Here is a 20616-nt window from a genome sequence, read left to right as displayed (position 1 = left end):
TTCCACCTTGTCCACATATTTATACATATTTTGTTTCATTATGTATTTAGATTATATATAAAATCAATAAAGTTTCAAAAGCATAACAAAATTACTTCAATGGGAGGTTTGGGCCTGTAGAGGGAAAAGGAAAAGGAAATTGATTGCCCCAACTTTGTCCCATTTTGACACATCACAAAACTACTGAACAAACTTTTCAAGAATCAAGAAGACTCATTTCAATTCAAGTAATGTGTTGTAAGGCAAAGCAAAAGGAAACAGTACAGTAAATGCAGCTGCCTAACAATTACAAGCATTACATCATATCAGCATTAAAAGATTGGTCTTTGTCATTCATCTCTGCAGTATGGATCCCAGCTAGTAACTTTTCTGAAAGGCATCACATCAAAATGTTTAAAAACAAGGGGTGAAATCCTGGTGAAGTCAATGGCAAAACTCCCCTTAATTTCAGAAGGATCAGGATTTCACCCAACAGTTACAGAAAAAGCCTAATTATACATAATATCATTATTGAGAACACTAGGCAGTCATATTCTTTTTAAATTCAGAGCCTGAGCCAAAATCTGTCCACTGACTTCAGTGAGCTTTGGATCAGGTGCTTAAGAAAGATGTGAGTCTGAACTTGAGGGAGAGAGCAGTAGGTGAATCAATGTTTAAACTCTCCGCTCCAAATGGATTTACATTAACTGATGTCTGTAGTCCCCAAATTATACTGCACCTTCACTATTATATAAATTCTAGAAGGTTTAGGCTCCCCAGACACAGATGCCTAATGTATAGCAGATACCATTTCACAAATGGCACTGCATGCACTTTTGTATGCCAGTTTGCAATAATGTTTCCCTATTTTTTGTTGTCGTGTTTCTAAAGGACAAATCATTTTCTCAGCCACAAGCCACACCTCTGTCAAGCTCAAGATCAAAACAGTGTTTCATTCTGTTGATACCAATGAGTTCAATTCTTTTATTGATAAAATATTACTTAGGCTCAATCAGTTTATTAATCAAAAATAGATAAACCAGCACAATACAGAAAGTTAATACATCACCGGTCTGGAGAGCAGTCTTGTAACATTCAGTTTGTCCCAAAGTATGAGCTCCCTTTGACTTATATTTATGCCCCACTTGTTTACAACAGATAGAAAATCCTCAAATCCACTGTATTAACAAAGCCTTATATCTCTTTTCTCATCTAGTCCTATACCCATTTTGCAAGACATAAAGACATCTGTACCAAACAGATCCAGTTCATATGACTATCTGTACCTGGAAGATGGTGCTTATTTCACAAGCCTCAACAGAACCTACATCTCATTTTCTGACAGACTCTACCCAGACAAAGAACAGAACTACATGTACAAAAACAGGGACTGCAAGAGTTTAACTGCTAGTACATTGCCACAATACATTGCTAGTACATTGCCACAATACATTGCTAGTACATTGCCACAATACATTGCTAGTACATTGCCACAATACATTGCTAGTACATTGCCACAATACATTGCTAGTACGTTGCCACAATACATTGCTAGTACATTGCCACAATACATTGCTAGTACGTTGCCACAATACATTGCTAGTACATTGCCACAATACATTGCTAGTACATTGCCACAATACATTGCTAGTACATTGCCACAATAAGCTGAACATGAGTATAGTTCACAGTTCTAAACTTAGCACAAGTATAAAGCATTCTAAAAATATATGATAGGCCTTCCTTGTTGCTTGTTAATAACTTCCTTATTTTAGTTACACAACACACCTTATCCAATTACCCATGTAATTACAGTAATAAAGCAGTATATATATTTGGGTTAATATGTCTGTGAGAATTGATTTCAGAGTCCTTAATACAAATCCATTCTTTATTTGGCGAAACTACCACTGTAACATGGCACTATAGCTTCTCAGACAATAGTTTTCTGCTTCACCTTTGGTCAAGCCATAAAGCATTGTGGGGCTCTGGTTCAGTTCAGTTATCAATTCTGGACATTTTCCAAAAGAACAGAATTACGCTAAAAGATCTGATTAAACAACACACATGCTATCACAGAGCCCATAGTGTTCTGAAGAATTAAACTTATTTCTTTCAAATATATGACAAGAGCATTGTTCATTTTTTTGGCACTGATTAATAAACCTGATTCTTTTCTAATTTATAAGCACAATCAAGATTCCATCCCTGGAGGTAAAATGTATTTCCCTGTAAGCGATATTAAAATGTGATCTAGGGCAATTATTATGTCACTGAATGAAAATTTGTCAGATTAATGGACCAATTCTACAGAGGTAACATAGGATAAATCACTGTAAGGTAAGCTAAGCATTCTGGTGTTCTGCCACTTGCAATGCACAACATGAGTTTAATTATGAAACTTGCAACAAATAACTCTATTTACAGATAGCTACCCTGCCCCATGGAATGGATGTTCAATCAAAAAAATAGATTTGCTGAAATATAGAAAATGCACTACTAAAAACAGGGGCATAATTATAAATCAATGCTTCGGTCTCTTCATTCTTACTGGGAAAACGGTGCAGGCTCTTCCAGGCTGTAAGACATTTTAAAAGTACAAATTACTTCACTGTCATCGTCTATGATAGTATCTTGCTTGGTGAAGTCAGTTATTCTATATGCAATTATAGCAAACAGTGGTATAAAAATTTAATAATAAATAACAACCATAATAACATCATAATTTAAATTGGTGGTGGAAATCGTGGAGCTACCTTTTCCAAAGGATACTGGTAATAAAGATACTTTATTTTCATAGAAGGCTATGTTCATTTTTAAAAGCAATGACTGCTACTAAAAATTTGATTCTTGCAGCACTGGAGACATCTGCAAAACCAGAACTAATACATTGCAATTCTATCCTATCAGAAATCGCAAAGTTGGGGGTCACGTGGTACCCATGACGAAGGTGGCTACCTAGTCTCGGACCTCTTCACTCCCTACATATCAATTCATCTCTAATAATTACTTTCTTGGCAAATTGGCAGTAAGTTTCTGTCATCAAAGTTGAAATTGATCCCCTGAATAAACTTTGAACACTTGACTATGGATTCCAATGAAAAGGCAACAAAAGATCTGACCCTGCATCACCTAAGCAGCTGAAAGTGGAGACCGCAGGGCCTCAGCAAAACCTAACTCAAGATATCATGGCACCAAAGGAATTCCTCACAACTGGATTTAATGTCAAAAGACATTTGTGGTCTCCCTAAGCATGTATGTGATATAAAATCCCAAATGGCTGACTTGGAAAATGAGCTACAAAGGGAAATTAAAGAAGAAACAGCCTCCTTAAACTTACACTAGACAAAGTGGAAGACAATAGGATGACTTAGAAAACAGATCTCAAATAAACAACTTTTGCCTCTTGGGCATTGCTGAAGGTTTAGAGGGGAAGAATACTATCAGCTTTCTTCAGAAGCAGCTCTCTGACATACTTAAATTGGATCCCCAGCTGCTCCCATTAGATATTGAAAGGGCTCATCAAATGCCTGATACTACTAGCCAAGATTCTGGCAAGCCCAGACTCATCGTCTTCAAGCTACTGAATAGCTTGAAGATGATAAAGTAACGTTAATGAAAGCTGCCAGAAAACCTAAAACCTTTATGTACAAAGGCCATAATTTTTCTCTTTTTCCTGCCTTCTCAGCTGAGCTTAGCAAAAAAAAGGGTTGCATTCAGTGCACAGGGGCTACTTTCATTTTCCTGGGTGGGTGTTCCACCCCGAGGCCCTACCCCCACTCCCGCCAGCACCTCCCCCCGCCACCGAACAGCTGATCGGCGGGTGGCTAGTGGATGCTGAGCACCCACCTTTTTTTCCCCTGGGTGCTCCACCTCCGGAGCACCCACAGACTCAGCACCTATAATTCAATAGCATAAAGCAAATCCTGAGGGGGACCAACCTCAGATACAGCATCAAATAGCCATCCACTTAAGGACAACCGAATAATGCTGCAGTGCATAGACTAACTGTTTAACACTAAGCTGAGGTTTATAGCAACATCTGCTGACTGAAGTATTATCTGCACTAACCATCGCAACTTGAACCGCTAGACAGAATCTCTTCACTAGCTCTGCCTCTCATGAATTGTGTTACGGTGACCACAAGTCCTTTGGAATAAGGCAACACTCCTGACATGTAAAGTACACTATAATCTTAAATAGCACTAGTTATTCAATTTGTGCAGAGCATTGGACATACTGTGAATATAATTTTATCTTGCATTTTTCATTTTTAGATTTCATACTAATTTATATTTGATTTACCAGATCAGTTGTAAATGTAGATGTGATGAGTTTGTTTATATGTATATGCATACAGTGGAGCCTCAGAATTATGAATACGTTGGGAATGGAGGTTGTTTATAACTCTGAAATGTTCGTAACTCTGAACAAAATGCTATGGTTATTCTTTCAAAAGTTTACAGCTGATCATTGATTTCATACAGCTTTTAAACTTTATTATGCAGAAGAAAAATGCTGCTTTTCCTTTATATTTTTAGTAGTTTACGTTTAACACAGTACTGTACTATATTTGTTTTTTTGTTTTGTTTAGGTCTCTGCGGCTGTCGGATTGTGCACTTCCATTTCCAAATGGGGTGTGTGGTTGACTGCTCAGTTCGTAACTCTGGTGTTCATAACGCTGAGGTTCTACTGTACATAGTAGAGAGGCTGAGGGAACTGGGGTTGTTTAGTCTGCAGAAGAGAAGAGTTGTGGAGTGGGATTTGATAGCAGCCTTCAACTGAGTGAAGTGGGGTTCCAGAGAGGATGGAGCTAGGCTGTTCTCAGTAGTGGCAGATGACGGAACAAGGAGCAATGGTCTGAAGTTGCAGTGGGGGAGGTCTAGGTTGGATATTAGGAAACACTGTTTCACTAGGAGGGTGGTGAAACACTGAAATGGGTTACCTAGAGAGGTGGTGGAATTTCCATCCTTAGAAGTTTTTAAGCCCTGGCTTGACAAAGCCCTAGCTGGGATGATTTAGTTGGTGTTGGTCCTGCTTTGAGCAAGGGGCTGGACTAGATGACCTCCTGAGGTCTCTTCCAGCCCTAATCTTCTATGAGTTTATGATTCTATAAGTATACATAAAATCTGTAGGTAGGAATATATTATACATATTCTAGAATGCCCAATAGTATATACAAAATTATATTTGATTTAAAATATATTTGTATTTAGAAATGTTTAGACTATTATTAGATAATATAGGGAGGGGAAGAGAGGATGGAACTGAAGCCATCAGAGGTCTGAACGTGCCCACACTGGGGCACGTTTTAAGTCTGGGGGGTTGGTTTGTTTATTTTGGGTTCATTTTCCCCCAGGTTTTACAATTTTTGTTGATATATGGTATTTCCATCTTGTGCGTGTTTTTATATGTTATAAGAAAAGGAGTACTAGTGGCACCTTAGAGACTAACCAATTTATTTAATCAATGAAGTGAGCTGTAGCTCACGAAAGCTTATGCTCAAATAAATTGGTTAGTCTCTAAGGTGCCACTAGTACTCCTTTTCTTTTTGCGAATACAGATTAACATGGCTGCTACTCTGAAACCTGTATATATGTTATATGTTTATATTTTATATAAAAACAATAAAAATATAGGTTTTTTTAAAAAAGACATTGCAAAGTTGGGAAAGATTGTATTTGCAAGGAAAACAAAATCCTTCTGAGAGAGATAAGGTGGGTGAGATAATATCTTTTATTGGACCTACTTCTGTTGGTGAAAGCGGCAAACTTTCAAACTACACAGAACGCTTCTTCAGATGTCTAAATATCCACCTGTGACCCTCTGAGTATCTTTCCCAGGCCAGAAAAAGAGCTTTGTATAGCTCAAAAGCTTGTCTCCCCAACAGACCTAAATCCAATAAAAGACATTACCTCACCCACCTTGTCTCTCTCTAATATCCTGGGGCCAATATGGCTGAAACAACACTGAAAACAAAAATCCTACCAGTTCAGTTTTTCACTTCTGGGAGCATGCTCAGGTTAAAATTAACAATGTTGTAAGAAATACCATTGATCAAAAGTCAATTATGTTTCAGCAGAATGGATTGGCTGTTAAATGCTCATAGATTCTGTGTCTCCATCAATCATAGGAAGCTATACTGGGTCAGACCAATTGTTCATCTAGCCTAATGTGCTCTCTCCATACGGACCAGTACCAGAGATTTAGGATGGGAGGCGTACAGAAAAGAGCAGTTGGAATGATCCATCCCTGTCTTCTCCACTTGGTTTTCTGGTAGTCAGAAGTTTAGGGTTACCTTGAGCATGAGGTTGCATCCCTGATCATCTTGGATAATAGTCATTCATGGACCTATCCTCCCTGAACACATGTAGTGCTTTTTTGAACCCAGATTACTTTTAGCTATCACAGCATCCCATGGCAATGAGTTCCACAGGGTAGTTCTGTGTTATGAGAAACGTACTTTCTCTTGTTTGTATTAAACCTGCTCCCTATTAAACAAATATTTTGTGTTTCTCACTCTACATTTTATTTTTATGGTAGGGAAGAAATAGGCAGGTGGGATTCTGATCTTTGCAAACTATGTAAAGAGTGTTCAGGAGACAGTGTTGGCCTATAGCATTGTAGTCAACCTTGTCTGAAGACCCCTTCCCAGGCTGTGGAAGCTTTTTCAGCCAAATGGAGTAAGGGCTGTAGAGAGAGGCTGTGAGGATTAAGTTCTGTACCTTAAGAGACTAACACAGAAGAGTTTGTAATGTGGCTAGGCTGGACTGCTTTGTTGCACTTCAAGAGGAAAATGCATTGGTCTTTCTCTGAGCCTGGAGACAGTTTCCTACTTATTTTTGTCCATCCCTCTTCTGGATCTGCTGTAATTACCCCAAATAAAACAAAACTGAGGAAATTTCTGGAAATAATGAATAGGAGATTTTATCTCATTCTACCTACTTTGCCCAAGGTAGAGTGAGACTGGGATGTGAATAAGAGCTTTCAGTTCTCCTAGACTGCAGCCTTAACAAGTCTAAAGTTTCATTGGTTGTTGGTGTCTGCTCAAGAATTTATCTCAAATTAAAAATCAACACTCTCCTTCTGGCAAATTATTCTCTACTGAAAGGAATTTGTTTGCTTCCATCAGAATGCTTGGCTTTTGTTGTTATTTTTACTTAACCATTCTATTAAGTGTCCCTCCTTTTAATAAGCCTTTACGCTTGCATAGTATGTGCTCACAGATCAAACAAAGGTATAGTATTTTGACATTTGAAAAGGGGACCTTTCCCCACCCCAGAGAACATTCTACTACTTTATCTCTTTGAAACTGAATTTTATATATATAAATGGAAAAAAAACCTTACCTTCATTAATTAATATAATATGTTACTTTCACAGCGGATGGGGAATGTGGTATGCCTGAGACATTCTTCCATTCAAAAGGACTTTTTTCTGGATGCCACTGGACACCATAAATAGGGGATTTATATGCTGCCATAAACAAATTTTCCATCAGTGCACATATTAGGTCTTCACTCAAGTCATTGCATGCACAATTTTATTACAATGAATACATTACTACAGTTCTCACTAATAATTAGTGGGTTCTCTAACAGGAACACAAAGCCTTAAGCAGCAAGTTGGATCTCTGTTGTGAAAATTTATTCCTATCCAAAAAGTTTCAGGCCAAGAACAATATTTATTTAAGTTTAAAAAAATAATTTGGTCAGTTATATAGTATGAGAACTTAAAGTTACAATTAAAATTAAGCATATTGTTAAAAGAAAAAGGGTTTCATTCTATATAAACAAGTTTCTGCAGGTTTTTGTTCCCCCTTCGTAATCTGATTGTTTTAGTTGCAGTATTAAAAAACTGAAAAAAGAAAGCTATCGGGGGGAGGGATAGCTCAGTGGTTTGAGCATTAGCCTGCTAAACCCAGGGTTATGAGCTCAATCCTTGAGGGGGCCGTTTAGGGATTTAGGGCAAAAATTGGGGATTGGTCCTGCTTCGAGCAGGGGGTTGGACTAGATGACCTCCTGAGGTCCCTTCCAACCCTGATATTCTATGATTCTAATTGTTTCATTTAAAAAAATGAGCAAGTGCTAGGAGTTTTGTTAACAGCACAGAAGTTACTATCGAGCTCCAGTACTAGTCTAGAATGTACATACACCATACATTTAGCCTACTGCATAGCTTCTAGTAGAACAATGACTAAATCCTCTCTCTGGCATTCTCTAGTGAATCAAGTTGCAGTGGGGGAGGTTTAGGTTGGATATTTTAGGAAAAACTTTTTCACTAGGAGGGTGGTGAAACACTGGAATGCGTTGCCTAGGGAGGTGGTAGAATCTCCTTCCTTAGAGGTTTTTAAGGTCAGGCTTGACAAAGCCCTGGCTGGGATGATTTAACTGGGAATTGGTCCTGCTTTGAGCAGGGGGTTGGACTAGATGACCTTCTGGGGTCCCTTCCAACCCTGATATTCTATGATTCTATGATTCTATGAGACATATGCTTCTGGAGTTAAACATTCAGATGAAGGCACTAGTAATGCAGGAGTCTCTTGGAAGAGAGCAATTACCAGCTTTCCCTGTGCTGGAGGCACAGATAAACAGAGCAGCATGGAGAGGCAGCATCAGTATCAGTAGACAGCCAACAGCAGAAGTCCAGAGTAGACACATTGCACTAAGGAGGGGTTTAAACTACAAAAATGGAAGTGGTGCTTCCATGTCTTGTCCCTCAGCACTGAAAATATTCTGTTGATAAAGTGTGCTGACATATCTGGTGTGGAGCAGTTGGGTGAGAGAGGGAACACGTGTACTCAGAGACATGCACATCAAAAGCCAAGCGCGAAGATGTAGGTTATCTCTAGAGTCCAGACTGAACACATTCCAATCAATTGAAAGGCAGGCAGTGCTGACAGTCCTCTGATTATCCTAACATTAAATTTGTATTATGAACTCGTAACACCACTACCACGCTCACTGAGATCTTCCACAATAATAATAATTACAATCACAGTTTACATTGGAAACTGATAGCTACCCTCCATTGTGGATGCAAACTCTATCTTTCCATCTGTGTTAGTTGTCAGAACCTTATAGAAGTTGGTTAGTTTCTCATTCTTTCTGAAATTCTGCAGCAAACAAATGACAGAAAAAAACTGTTATATTTATAGATTTAGAAGAATAAACTCATTTGAATTCACTAAATCAAATAGTCAAATACCTTAATGGAGACACTCCTCTTGTGAAAGTGTGCCGTCAAAGGCTCAGTGGCAAGTTTTTGCAACAAGTCATCTGGAAAATTCTGGAACATCCTGCTGTCTTTTGCAGCTTGTACAAAAAAAGAAAGGAATATTCTGACTATTGTATGATCAATGGAACATCATTAATAGGATGGGGATACATGTGATAAAGTACTGACTGAATTCATTTCAAATCCTTTTGATTCTGTTCTTTCGTTAGACTTTATTAATCAAGAAAACCCCTGAAATATACTCACATGTGTGTAACACAGCTCCAGCAGACTTCACCCTTGCAATTCTCACCAGGCCATATGCTGAAGCCCTGATCTATTGAGGTCCTGATTCTGCCACCTTTGTTCACACTGATTAGAACCCTATTCTACCATTAATTTCAGTGGGACTACCCACAAGATAAGGTATTACTCTATGTAATTAAGAAAGGCAGAATTGTCTAAATAAGGCAAGGCAACAGCATTTAGTCCATTAATTATTGGCAATCAATTGGAGAAATCCTGCTCATTGCTGTGAGATAAAAAGCCACAGAAAGCATCATTCAGAGTCAGATTCTGCTACCCATATGCTGACTTGCATCTCATTCTGGAGGCAGACCAACTGCTTTCAACGCTATGTGTTATACCACCAAGAAGAACAGTGCTGCCATTTATGATTAGAAGTGAGCCAACCTGCTAAGTTCTAATCCAAATGTCTCCAACGCTTGGAGGTGTTTGGATCCAAACATTTTATTCAGCTCATTACAGAGCTGGGGGACTAGACCTAAATTATGGATCTCGGACGAAACTTCCCCAAAGTTCATGGCTGTTCAGAGCCACAATTTTGATTTTGGCCTCTCTGTATATACCTGTGGCCTGCAAATAGTTTGCTTTCAGACCTCTTATTTTATATTCATAGAATTCTATTGCTAGAACAATATCAACATAATAAAAACATTAGTCTCACCTGTTCTAAATCTTCAACCTTAAATGTTGGTTCATTACAAGAAGAACATTAAAAGGGGAGAGAGAAGCTCTAACATGATTCCTGTGAAACCAAATGATATTTGTAGTGTTCATCTGTGGTAAAGTTCAATGGGAGTGAAATATTCTCAGTTTTCAGTTTAACCAGTAAGTTCTTCCCACTGGTGAGATATGTAAGCTCTTGGTGTCCCAGACATGTTCCCCAGACAGGAAAATAGTCTCCTTTATCATTAGTCTTTAAAATAAGAAGCAAAAAAAGTCAAGAAATATGTCAACACATAGAGTAATTTAGGTACATGTTAATATGCACTGGACCTTTGTAGGGTATTGGCAGATAATCTTGTGAGTGGCCTGGACATGAGAACCATGAAATGAGGACATTTCTACTATGAGGCAAGCACAACGCTATGCATTAACAAATAGTACATCCTTTTATTTCTATGGGGGACAGGGAGTTCTGCAACATCTAGCCCTTTTATGTGCTTGACGCTTGCATAGCCAGCAATTTTGTGCTCTAGGTTCCTGGAGGAAAAATTCTGACTTTAAACAACATAAAATAGAAAGTGGCACTGTTACTTTAAAAACAATGAAACTGATATGAAATCTGAGCTAAGGGCAAAACTAGGGTAAGGGAAGAAAGAAAGAATAGCTAATAAAAAGCAGAATGAAACTAATTTTTGTAACTTAAAGAAGCACATATGGCTCTGAATATTCTCAGAGAGATCTGGACAGTGAGAAGGTGGTAGTTTTTCTGACCGCACACAGGTTTTAAAAGCCCTGTTGTCTCCCGAACATTAAGGTGCTACCTCCATCTTAACTATATCACTGACACTGTGACCCTAAAAGCTCACATAGATCCTTGCTCCTACAGTAAAATGTTGAAATATTGACTATCTATGCAAAGAAGCTCCAACGGTATCACGGTATATTTAGAGCTAGGCTTGGAAGGATTAGATATTAGATACATATTTGTAAAAGTCAATTTCACCATACATACACAAACTCATGAAAAAATAGTTCCATCAATGATAACTGAAATGTACAAATAAGCAAAGTAAGGAAAATGCTACTTCAGAACTTATGAGAGTTTCAGTAAGGGTATTTACTTTTGTATATTTGGACATGTGGTCATGACAATTTATATTTAAATGGTATAAAGCTTTAAACATGTTGAATTTCAGCATCTACTGTCATTAAATAATTATCTGACCCACACTGTTTTCTCACTCTCCCCATAATTTCCTGCAACTGTGGAAATTTAAATTGATAAAAATCTAAAAAAATGCTTTAAAATAAACATCAATATTATCTGTAAAAATATTTAAAAACTTAAAACAAATTATGGCAAGCTTATTTATAGTCATCTGCCATGTAAATACTAGATGTGTAAAGCTTGCTGTTCCTTTCACTTACTCTGGTGCATGTGAGGAATGAATGATGTCAAAAGAGTTTAAGTGAAACCATAATCAAGCCCTTAACATGTACTCCCCTTATAGTCACTGTCCCTAAAAATGAGCCTAGATGCTAACCACATATTTAACATCACTAAAGACTGAATTTTTTTTCTAATGTAGCTGAGAAGAGTGTAAGGCAAAACTCCCATTGGCTTCAAATGGACTAGGATTTCACCCCTTGCGTGTACATGTAATTTAAAAACACAGTCACACCAAGTAATCTCTTATTTTGAATTTGACAAGGAAAAGTGGGAAGAGACATGGACATGAATTTAAAAGAACAGTAGAAATTCCAGACATCTTTATACATGCAAACATGCTCTTGACCGTCTTGGCCCTCCAGGGGCTTACCCTGACAGGCCACATGCCAAAGGTTGCCAATCCCTGGCATAGACCATGTCTACAAAGATCTTCTCTCAAACTCTGTATCTAAAGAACGACACAAGCAATTTATTGAGTTGCTGTCAAATGTTCATATTTCATGATCACTACTGTTTACTGTATGGTCCCTCCATCAGACTCTATGGCCCTTGCATGCTTACTCACATGTTTAACTTAACACATTGTGCATAGTTTCATTGAGGTAAATGGAACTACTCACACTACAGAAGGTAAGCAAGTCTTTGCAATATCAGGGTCTATGATAACCAGATGGCAATGCCCAAGAAAAAAGATGGCGGGGAGGACACAAACTGCACAGAAAAGTGACTTGTACCCTCAGATACATGTATACATCAGACCAAACACACATTGTACTGACCCCCAGTTATTTCACAGTGGCCACCTGTGCAGTGAGAGACCCAGAGCACAGACAATCATACACAACACTATCCAGGGTGAAGCACCTACCATTTTGAAATAATCTCTATAAACCAATACCAGTGAGAAAATATCACTGTGTTTTCCTTGGCTGCTGTATGCTATATTCTGCACAGCAGGGTATGTAGGAATGCTGATTGCAAGCTAATGTTTCCTGATGCTGCATCAGTTTATGCATTGTACATATTATGCTTTAGGGCTGGTCACATTTTTTTTGAAATTAGACTTTGCTACAGTGGTTTTCATTGAAATTTTTAATTTGGATGAAAAAAATGCATAACAATCGCTTTTTTGACCAGCTCCACTATAAAGGTTCCCACCAAAAGAGAGAGAGACTGGCCTCTCTTGAGGTAAAAGATTAGTAAAATGGAGAGATTCACTGCTGCCAGGACCTTGGAAGATCAGACTTCTACTTCAAGATAGGCCAAATGGGACACAACTAACCTTTGAAAAAACTGACTCTTAGAAAATGAGAATTAATTATTTATCTTCAGTGATGAATCAGAGCATCACTGGCATATTCCAAGAGAAACAGCCTCACTATAAATTATGTTATCCATATAAATCTAGATAATTCTCTGCAAAGAATTTTTTTCTACCTGGCTGCCTTACTGTGCGATGAATCAAGCTCACTTCTAAGGTATTGTGTACTGATTTGCAGTTACTGGGGGTCAAATTCAGAGGAAATTTGTAAAATGTGTGATTCACATTAACTTACGCTTTTCCCTCCCACACACACACACTAAGACACACTTAGATCTACTGAAATCTATTTGCCCATGTGTAAGAATAAGGGAATTTGAACGGGTGGGTGCCAAAGAAGTTGTAAATAACATCACTTTAGGGTCTCTTTAGACTCCCTTTAATGCTATATAATGATATGACTTGAGTAAACTGTATATGTACAGAATTAATGCATTTAACATTTAAATATTCCCTGTTTTTGGATGGTATCATTATTATTTACTATTTTTATTGCACCAGTGCCTAGAGGCCCCAGTCAAGAATACAGGCTTCATTGTGCTAGGCTCTGTATACACATGTAAACAAGACTGTCCCAACTCCCAGAGATCAGAGTCTACGACAATGATGAAATCTAAGAGGTGGAGGAAACAGATAGGAAAAAGGATGAAACAGTAAAATTCACACAGGTAGAGTAAACAGCAGGCCCAGCTTGCCATCTGCATTGCTATGTATCATGCACCTAAACTTCTACTCCAGGCACCTCTCCTTTTCCTACGGGCTATAGTTTGAAATGCACAGCTGACTTCTTGCTAACTGATCTATTCTGTTTTTTCCAGTCCCTTTCTTGCAGCATCAACTTGCATGTCTTAGCCACTTCTTCTCATTGCAGCATACTTATTAGGCTATTTCCTTCATCATAGCTCATATCTGCCTTCATTATGCATAACAGAAGAGAGGCAAAATATCTGTATTGTTAGGATAGATTTGTACAGTTAAATATGTTGGGGAAAGTATGTTAACTACAGTTAGCAAAGAGTGTAGCCAAGATTTTCAGAAGTGACCCATTATTTTGAGGTCCTGACTTTTTGGGTGCTCAACCTGAAACACTTAAAGGGCCTGATTTTCAGAAAGTGCTGAGCACTCACCCAAACCCCTGAAAATCTTGGCCTGATTTAGTATTGAGCAGAACATCTGAGCACTTCTACTGCATAAAAAATACACTGGATACCAAGAAAGTTTGTGTAAGTGTTGGCAATAAGGGTGACTAAGCTAAATTTTACAAGTAATGTTGTACAAATAAAGAAATTAACAATTGACTTCACTTAAATTATTTAGCGATGGGCCTCAAACCTTAAAGTTCAGATTCTAATTTTCTGAAGTTTGGAGGTGTTCAGTTCAGACCTGCATCTAAAGCTATTAGATGATTTGTTACACACACATACTAACAGTCAGCTCCTTATTAACAGGCTAACAGGAATATACTGCACTCCAGTTGGAGACTGTCCAAATATAAGCCTCCCATGATTTTGGTCCCTGAACACCGACAATAACCAGAACAGTTTTTGCTTTAAGTGGTTACCTTTAGTGCCTTCTTGTAAAATATCCTAGCAACCCTAGAATATTCTGAAGTCTTAAGACTAACACCACCTCCTGGGAAAAGTACCCTGAAAAACAATAAAGTATTATTACATGTAAATAACTACAGGTCCAGGCATAATATAATGGGTAAACATGGACAAGACTGATAAGAACCCTGAGACCTAAACTCATTGGAGGCAAACACCAAACCATATGATCACAATGCCTATGTGCTACAGTAAATTCCAACACTTCAAAAAAGAGGTGGGGCCTGCTGATAATAATTAAAGATAATATTTTCAGAGTGAAAAGAACCTGAAGCTAAAACATACAAGCCTTATAAGATAAAAGGCCATATATAGCATTCTGATCCGAAGCTTCCATATACAATTCAATGGATGCAGATACTTTCTTTTACAGAGTCAGAGTCTCACAGCCCTTACTTAACATAGCAGGGCAGCAAGATTGGGTATGGCCCACCCTTACTCACTTGTGCAGCCCTCCTCAGATTGCAACTCTGATCACAGATGAGTGGGGATGAAAAGTAAGCTGCAGCTACTTGACCACTGCTCCCTTTTGCAAGTAGGTGGATGTTGAGGGGGAAAGAGCGGGAATAGACTTGGCTCTGTCCTCTCCAATAGCCAGCCAGATATGTTGGCCAAGTTGACAACAGAGTCTTCACAAAAAGGAGTGAAATAAGTTACTCCCTCCCCATGGGAGCAAGGAAGGACTTGTCACTCTGAGTTACAGGTCATCCTGGTGCTGGACAGCTATGTGCCACCTCTCACTCAAGGTGTGTTTGGCCTTCTACAGAACATAAAGACATGGTCCTTGTCAAAAACAGTCTGCAATCTAAGAACCTAGCACTGCCACCTTTACTTACATTGAGTCACAGCTTACTTCATGAGTAATCCCAATGAAACTATTCATGGAGTAAGGTGGCATGAGTAAGGGTGGCAGAATCAGGCCCTCTGTTGACACAATATCATAAGGGTTGAGTTGGGTGGAGCAAGGAACAAGGCAGAAGAAGTTTCAAGGAGGAAGTGTGGGAGGAAGAGGGTGAGACAGTAGAAGAAGCATGGAGAGGGTTGGAAGAGGAGAAGAGAAGGAGTAAGGAGGGGAACAGTGAGTAAGCAAACTGCAAGGGCCGTGAAATAGCTTTGGCAAAATGAAGGCCATCACTGAAAGGAGGTACGGACAACATGATGGGCTGCTGGCTTCCATTCAAATGCAGCTCCTATCACCCTGCACACAGGCAGAAAGGGGTGTCAAATGAAATACTTGCAGCTGTGCTGCTATCTGACAGATACACATTTCTAAGGAACGAACACAAATGATTTCCTCTTTTAGCAGGGGTGTATGCATGTGCAGTACTTAGCACATACCTGCAAGAAAGAGGAAGATTAGACTCGCATTCCCTGCTTAGGGAAATGAAGTATCGGAGTCTGGAATCACCCCGGGTAAAACCAAGCACTTAACAGTAAAACAACAGTGGCTCTGATAACATGAAGCCTTTCTAAAATATGTGTTAATGAACATTTCCATAGGAGACTGATGCACAAAACTTACCCATTAATAGACTGGGAAATTTCATCATACTCTTCTTCTGAAAGAGTTAGTCTGAAATCCCAACAGAGATAGTTACAGGATCGATCTGAAACTTCACCACATTTTACCATTAAAATACCAAAGATACTTAATACAAACCATCTGAAATGAGCATGGAAAGTGTATAAGATGTATGTATGAAAAGTAAAGAAAAGAGTAATTCTAGGTCATTAAAGGCAAAATCTGCCACCCTCACTGCTATGAATGGTACCTTACTTTTCAGATAGTCTATGATGAGTGAACAACTACAAAATGTGAAATACTGGCTAGACAGTGGGACTGCTAAAAAGGACTGGAGGGTTATAATGGACCACAAAATGAATATGAGTCAACAATGGGATGCAGTTGCAAAAAAGCCCTATACGTTCTTGGGTATATTAAGTGGAATGTCATATGTAAGACACAGGAGATAATTGTCCCAGTCTACTTGGCACTGGGGTGAGGCCTCAGCAGAATTACTATGTGTAGTTCGGGGCACCACACTTTAGGAGAGAAATGGAAAAATTAGAGAGAGTCCAAAAGAGAGCAACCAAAACAATAAAAGGTTTAGAAAAAGCTGAACAATCAGGACAGATTAAAAAAATCTGGGGATGTCTAGTCTTGAGAAAATAAGTCTAAAGAAAGATCTACCAACAGTCTTCAAATATGCTAAAGTCTGTTATAAGGAGGATGGTGATCAATTGCTCTGCATGGCTGCTAAAGGTAGGACAAGAAGTATTAGGCTCAATCTGAAGTAAGTGAGATTTAAGTTAGATATTAGGATAAGCTTTCTAACTGTAAAGATAGTTAAATTCTGGAATAGGCTTCCATGGGGAACTTGTGGAATCCCTGTAATTGGAGGTTTTTAAGAACAGGTTGGATAAACACCTTCTCAGTAATGATCTAGGTTTACTTAATCCTGCCTCAGCACACAGGGCTGAACTAGATGACCTCCTGAGGTCCCTTCCAGCCTTAAATTTCTATGATTCCATGAATGGTACCTTACTCTTTAGGGAGTCTCACTGGGCCAGTTCATGCCCCCTGGAGCCACACATGGACAGGACGGTCTGCATACAGAGCTCACCCTTTTCACACAGAAGTGGGGGCTGCATCAGCTTCTTGATCCTGTCTCCACACCAATAAGCCTCAAAGAACTTAGTCAGAAAAGACAACATAGTCTCCCTGGCCCCTCCCTCCAACCCATGAGGCTTTGGGAACAATGCTCAAATAAATTTTTTGGTCTCTAAGGTGCCACAAGTACTCCTTTTCTTTTTGCGGATACAGACTAACACGGCTGCTACTCTGATCCCTGGTAGTGTGTCTCCATTGGAGTCATGGTGCCAGAGATGATGCAAAGGCATAGGGCTCTCATGTGGATGACTCTGCCCTCCCATGGATCCCCTAGGATCTTCCAGATCCCTAGGGATTCATCAGCTTTGAGGGAGGGACCTACAACAAGAGTGTGGGACGCAGTGGCAGATTTAGAGTTAGTGGGCCCTGTGTGCAGCTTCATTTTTGGGGGCCCCCCCTTGGGCTCTGGGCTGGGGTAGAGGGTTGGGGTCTGGGATGGGATGAGGGCTCTGGGAAGAAGTTTGGGTGCGGGGTGCAGGCTCTGGGCTACGACAGGAGGTTGGGGTGCAGGAGGGGTCAGGGGGGCGGCGCTTACCTTGGGTGCTGCGGCTCCCAAAGTGACCGGCACACTCCTTTGGCAGTGGTTCCTAGGCTGGGGGAGGGGAGCGGAGGTCTCTGCGCGCCGCTGCCTGCAGGCACTGCCCCCACAGCTCCCATTGGCTGCAGTTCCCAGCCAATAGGAGCTGTGGAGCTGGTGCTCAGGGCTGGGGTAACATGCAGAGGCACTCCACCCCCAGGGGCCGCAGGGACATGCCAGCCACTTCCAGGAGCAGTGCGGCGTGGCGGGAGGGAGACCGTGCGGGCAGGGAGCCGCCTTAGCCCTGCTGCCCTGTTGCTGGCACATCTCTGCACGCCCCTTGGGAGGAGGAGGAGGGCACGGGGTCTCTGTGCGCTGCCTGGGGCGGGGGCAGCATGCGGAGCCGCCTCCCCCCACCAGGGGCATGCAGAGACATGCCAGCAGCCAGCCGCTTCCGGGAGTGGCATGGGGCCACCGGCCACCATGGAATGCAGGCAGCCTGCCCGCCTGAGCTCTGCTGCGCCACCAGCCGGGACTCAGGAGCAGGTTGTCAGATGAGATTTGTCCTGCATTTTGTGGGGCCCCTGTCACTGGGGGCCCCGTGCCACAGCACGGTCTGTTTCATGGTAAATCCTCCCCTGGTGGGATGACCTCTTCAAGGAGATCCCTGTAGTGATTTCATCCCCGCGCCCCTGAATTTGCTGGAGCCCAGACACCACGGGCCCATACAACTCCCCACCCCGAGCACAGAGCAGCCATATTAACATATCAGTAAAGTCTTCTGTAAGATTAGATGATCAATAGTACTGCTCAGGCCGTTTCATCAACATCAAGAGCGCTCTTAAAAGGTAGTTGAGTTGTCGTCCATGCCAATGAACAGAATCATTTTAAAATTACAAAGCCAACATGGAAATAAGAAACTTTGTTTCCTCACCCCCACATGTACAATTTTTCTTGTTGTCCTGGACACCTTTGGTCTGTTGTCTCAGTTTTAAAATATTTTAACCTTCAAATTGTGGTCAAAAGAATTTTTCATTATACTTTCTTGTCAGAGATTCAGCTTAGAGCATGATACAATAATATCCTCAGAGAAAGGAACTTTTGGAAGATATTTCTTCTTGTTTAAAGGGAAATAGAATAATTACCATAGTTGGCACCTTGTACAATGCACAGCTACACTGAGCTACACAACTCAGATTCTAAACTACTGGGGAAAAATGTTTTTCTAGTGAGAATTGGAAGCTGATGCTCTTCCGTATACTGCTTTAATTTTAGTTCCTTGGAAAGAAACTCCATCAAGAAATTGTTTCAATTAATTCAAAGTTCAGTGCTTTCCTATGAACATAAAAGTTTATATTGTAGATATTTTACCTGGCAGAGACCAAACCTATTCTCAATTATAAATATGCAGCCCTCTTTACTTCATTTGGGTCGCATGCTTGTAAACTAAGAGGTGTGGGGCTTTGGTTTTGTGCTGAACTAAAATTGTAACCATTCAGTTAAAAAAAACCCACACCAAACCCATGTTAAATGGTGTTGCGAACGCATTACAGATATTGGCACCTCTGCTGCGGTGTGGCTGTGATTTACTTTCTTCACGGGACTCTTATTTGGCTTTTAATGGTTACGCCTATTGTATCACAACAGAGTGAACTGTCGTTTGATTTGGGTCTTACCTCAACAGTGAGTTTTGTCAGGTGGGTGGAAGGGCTATTATTTTACACCCACAGAAGGAAGAGGAGGCACTTTGAATTGCAAAGGACACATATCTTATTGCACAGTGATTGAAGCAGGAGAACCTCTTTAAAGTACTAACTTTCTATAAAATGCTGATGCAAATATAGTTTGCTACTGACTGTCAGCACACTGTAATGTAAATTGTTTTTGTAATTTTGTACACGTTAGAATACCTTTATATTAAAAAAGAAGTAAACTTAATATAACATTCTAGGTGGATCATGCAGTCTTGTTGGTCTGTCTCTCTCAACTTTTTATTAAGAAAAATTTACAATTAAAGATTAACGTACTATGTCAAACATTGCTTATTATTTAATCAGGATCAGGTTAATAATCAAAGTACCTGGCTAAAGATTCTGGCTTGCTGGCTGGAGAGTCATCCTGCTCCTCTGAGTATGCCAAAGTGGGTGACCAAAATTCGGAATCCTCTTTTTGACGCTTCTCTTATGTACATACTTTGTGTGAAAGCTTTTGCATTACAAAGGCAGTCCGTATTTTGCAATACCACATTTCCAGAGAAGTCACACTTTTCCCAGTAATGTTCAATACAAAGTCTTGCTGCTAACAGTAAAAAAGGAAATTAATTTGTTGCTCTCTTTGAAATGTAGAGCCTCTCCTGGAGCATTAAGAAAGCAAGTCAGTTCTGGGAAGCTGGCACTTTGCGATAAGATGAATCTCTTTAATAATTTCCTCCCAAAACCAAAATTGGAATGAATCTTATGCAAGATATGCTATGTAAGGTACTAGTGGAAAAGTTATGATTTACTAAATATGATAAGCTTTTTTATATGTATGTCATCTTTGTATTGTGAGTTATAAATGTGTGGTACATTGATATCTCAAGCTTGTGCTGTGTTTCTGGGTGACACCTCTAGACCGATTACAACAGCACTATCCAGACTGCATGAGGCCCATTCAAGGGCAATCAGCTGTACAATGAACCTGTTGAGAGAAGCCAGGGGCTACGCCTTTGAGTCAGCAGGACATACAAGAATATGCCTATGGACCGGGGTCTCCAAATTCTTTTCCATGCCTATCTGCTGTGAATTTGTGTTTGGGACAAAGGAAATATAAGCCATATTGCAGAGAATATAAAAAGGCAGCTGTATCACCTCCATTTTGTCTTCAATCCTGCATCTCACAGTAACT

At 39.9% G+C, this 20616-nt stretch overlaps 1 long non-coding RNA gene across 2 annotated transcripts; it reads right to left on the bottom strand.

Annotated features, from left to right (window-relative positions):
* Nucleotides 1-465: 465 nt before the first annotated feature.
* Nucleotides 466-20172, bottom strand: LOC140906670 (uncharacterized). 2 transcript variants are annotated; one of them, XR_012157199.1, is made up of 7 exons: nucleotides 19811-20172; nucleotides 14497-14581; nucleotides 10163-10414; nucleotides 9187-9293; nucleotides 9004-9094; nucleotides 7329-7455; nucleotides 466-2557 (listed from the first exon to the last, which is right to left on the bottom strand). It is a non-coding gene; the product is annotated as an uncharacterized lncRNA (long non-coding RNA). The 2 variants fall into 2 exon arrangements; XR_012157200.1 differs by lacking the exons at nucleotides 10163-10414; nucleotides 14497-14581.
* Between the last annotated feature and the right edge of the window lie 444 nt (nucleotides 20173-20616).

The sequence above is a fragment of the Lepidochelys kempii genome, chromosome 2 (assembly GCF_965140265.1).
Source record: "Lepidochelys kempii isolate rLepKem1 chromosome 2, rLepKem1.hap2, whole genome shotgun sequence".
NCBI lineage: Eukaryota > Metazoa > Chordata > Testudines > Cheloniidae > Lepidochelys > Lepidochelys kempii.
The sequence above is the reverse complement of the archived record's forward strand: the minus strand, read 5'-3'. Positions and strand labels throughout refer to the sequence as shown.